Below are 4,079 nucleotides of genomic sequence, written 5' to 3'. Positions count from 1 at the left end.
TGTATACAATTCGTCAAGCCGAGAAGCGACCATAAAATCTGGTTCTGGATCAACAAAACTTCTGGGTGCCTGGCTTAAACAAATGCAAAATCTCTCTGCAGGGACAACTCTATAACCCAGATGGCATGGTACTACCACGGCAAAACCAATCCGCTCTTTAAATGTAACATGCTATTGTGGATTGGATCCTTGAACAGCAAAAAGGCATGAGAGGAAAAACCGGTGAAATCTGCATGAAGTCCAGAGTTCAGTTAATAGCAATGTACCAGTGCCAGCGTCGGTTTCTAAATGTACGAGGGTAATGTAAGGTGTTAACATTAGGTGGACTGGCAGGAAAGTTCTGTATTGTCATTGCAACTTCTGCCTAACTCTAAAATTAGTCCAAAATCAGAAGGTATTTTCAAAAATCCTCACTGAAGAGAAGCTTACATACAAAAACGAAAAACACAAGAAAACAATCTACTATGAGTGATAGTCAGCAAATGTAACATACAAGAGGGTTAGCACCAGCAGACGTTAGATATTAGAATATCTGAAAGAAAAGATAAAGGTAGATGATTATTAAAGACAAGATGAGAAGTCAGCAGAAGGGGCCACTAAAGAAAAAGAAGAGGAAGTTGTAAAAAAGAAAATGAAAAGGACAAATAGTTAGACAAAGAGAGAGTCATACAGTGATTTAGTGAGTTGCTTTTTCATAAAGATTTAGAAAGAAGAAAAGGTGGCAGTTAATTAAAAGTATTAAAACACTCAATCCAAGAGCACTAGGCTGTTATTGCTCTGTTGTATTAGGCTTAAGATGCTTATTTTCTCCTAGTGCCTTATATGCAATTATGTCCCGGGCTGTCTGGTGTTAACCATGATTCAGCTATCCAAGAGAGGTCAGCATGCAATTATCTTTTCCAACATCTATTAAAATAGCAAGACCAAGTCCTAGGGCGTGGAGGAAATGGGGAGATGTTGGTCAAAGAGCACAAACTTTCATTTTTATAAGTTCCGGATATGTAATATGCAGCACGGTGAGTATAGTTAACAATACTGTACTGTATACTTGAATGCCTCTATGCAAGCAGATCTTAAATGTTCTCACCAAGACAATAACAAAATTGGGAATTGTGTGAAGGATGTGTTAACCAACCCTATTGTGGTGAACATTTCACAATGTATACATGTATCAGAGAGTAAATCTTGAGCTTACACAATGTTATATGTCAATTACATCTCAATAAAGCNGGAGGGAGGTGGGGAGGGAGACAAGGATCCAAAGTGGGCTCTGCATTGAAAGCAGTGAGCCTGAAGTGGGGCTCAAACTCATGGACCACGAGATCATAACCTGAGCTGAAGTCAGACACTCAACTGGCTGAGCCTCCCAGGTGCCCCAAAAAAGTCTTAATGGCAACTAAAGGGAAATGATATCACCAGGGAGAAATGATAAATGACCTCAAAATGAACAATTAGACTTATTATTAATAATAGTGAAAGGCCAGAAATACTTTCAACTACCAAGCTAGAATTGTAGTAGGCTGGGTTAAACCATCGTTCAAAACTACAAATGACATGGAGATTTTTCAAAGATTGAGATAATTTAGCACATATAAATAAACTCCTTGATAACAAACAAAACATGTACCTCAACAAAACCCCAAACTGAACCCCAAAGGATGAGATGCAAGGAATAGTGGTTAAAGAAACAAAACAGAACAAAAAACTGGTATGTGGGTAGGTAAATCAAAATAAAGTCTAAAAACAGTGACAGTCATGATTCATTTTGGGAGACAGTAGAAATACAATGTCAGGCAACAGAAGCATGGAAGTCAAGTAAGAGGTGCCTGGAATTAAAACACTCCAAGGTCTTTGTGTTATTTTCGAAGAAGATAGAGATTCTGATTAACTTTATATTTCACGGCGCCTGGGTGGTTCAGTCGGTTAAGCATCGGACTTCGGCTCAGGTCATGATCTCACAGCTCCTGAGTTCAAGCCCCACGTCAGGCTCTGTGCTGACAGCTCAGAGCCTGGAGCCTGCTTCCGATTCTGTCTCCATCTCTCTGCCCCTCCCCTGCTTGTGCTCTGTCTCCTTCTCTCTCAAATGTAAATAAACATTAAAAAAATTTAAAAACAATTATATTTCAAGTACACACATTAAGAAATTAAGATTAACCACTAAAAGAATAAACATAATGTGTCATTTCCAAAAAAAAAAGGAAGAGGCTGAGAAGAAAAATGAGAAAGAAATGTAGACAGGAAACAAACGTGTTAGAAATAAAACCAAATAGCATATATCCATAATCACAATACATAACTGAATTAAGCTTTTCAGTTGAGACTTTCTCAGATTGAGCTAAAGAGGAAAATATGCAGCTACATGCTGTTCAAGAGACACATCTAAAATATTCTACAGAAAGGATGGAAGCAGAAGGGTCTGGAGAAATACCCCTGCAAATATTCATCAAAAGAAAAGTAATTATAACACTTATAGTCATCAGGAAGGATGAACTTTAAAAGAAAAATCATAATTAGGGATAAAGAGGGTCAGTCAATAATGACGAAGCAAATACATGAAGCAAAAATTGGCAGAATCCACTGTCACAGCGGGGGATGTGAGCGCATCGTTCTCAGAACCCAATAGGGCAAACGGACAAAATGTTCCTAAGAACACAGACAGATTGAACAGTCTTCAAATTTACTACTTGAATATATTTGCAAACTTGCTCTAACTCTGCACCCTATAATCCGAAGATACACATCCCTTTCAAGCACACACAGGACAAGCCGGGCCCACATACCAGGGCACAAAGAAAGCAAGGCTCAGCAAATAAGAGAATCTTCATCTTACAAACCACGTTGTTTTGAACAAAAATGCAGCCTCAAACCTACACATTTGGAAACTTAGAAAAAACAAAACAAAACAATTCCTGTATGGTTCAGTGCATAAATCCTAAAGAAAACTGCAAAACGTCTAGAATAAAAGACAACCAAAATACAAACGAAAACAGCACTTTTTTTTTTTTTGCACGTATTAATGACCTAAGATACAACACAAAAAGTTAGAGAAAAACCCAAGGAAATTCCAGAAAGATCTTAATTCTCTCAAAGTGTTGACCTTTAAAAAAACTTTTTTTTGAAGTTTATTTTTGAGAGGGTGGGGAAGAAGCAGAGAGAGAGGGAGACACAGAATCCGAAGCAGGGTCCAGGCTCTGAGCTGTCAGCGCAGAGCCTGACGCGGGACTCAAGCCCACAAGCCGTGAGATCATGACACGAGCTGAAGTCCAACGCTTAACCGACTGAGCACCCAGGCGACCCTAAAACTGTTGACCTTTTGAAGATGAACTATCTGAAGGTGTGGGGCAGTGCCCTTTGTAAGCGCCAACGTATGTTCAGGCTAATAAACGCATATAGTTAGAATGCCATCTCCGTCCTCATTACAGGTTTTTCTACAGAGAAGAGGGGGCTTTTTAGATCTACTTCTTTGGGAACAGATCAACGCATGCTTTTACCAGTTTTTCTCTTTTAGGGACCTCATCAGAAGGAAAATACAGATCGCACATAATCTATACTGTGCCTATTGCTAAAATGTTCTTGTAATCAAGTGTAAGGATTCCACACTTTAGTACAAACCGGGGCCTGGGGATGACGGCATGGTATGGTGTCATCTCTTCTCCAGCCTGAGTTCCTTCAGTCCGGAGGAGAAAGAAGGAAGGGAAGAATACATGCTCATTAGAAACAACAAAGGAAAGAATCGATGCTCATTTCCTTTTTTTTGTTTGTTTGTTTTAATGGCATTCAGACTTGTGCAAACTGCTGAAATCTTTCTGCCTCTAGCCTGAAATAATGTGAAGCATCTATTTTTGTGGCCGACAATACATGCTATTCATGATAATTGATTTAAGTTTCTGAAATGTCCATAAAAAAAATATAACCCTTCAGCTTTTATACTGCCCGAGGCTACTTCGGTGGGGTGAGAGCGTGCATAGAGGGGTGTGTCAGTGTGGAAGGTGCCCGCTTCCAATCCCCCATGGAAGAAGATGAAATAGAAATACGCGTTTAGAAACTTACACAACAACCAAAGAACAAAACACGGCAAG

This window comes from Crocuta crocuta, unplaced genomic scaffold (assembly GCF_008692635.1).
Source record: "Crocuta crocuta isolate KB4526 unplaced genomic scaffold, BGI_CrCroc_1.0 scaffold301, whole genome shotgun sequence".
NCBI lineage: Eukaryota > Metazoa > Chordata > Mammalia > Carnivora > Hyaenidae > Crocuta > Crocuta crocuta.
The sequence above is the reverse complement of the archived record's forward strand: the minus strand, read 5'-3'. Positions refer to the sequence as shown.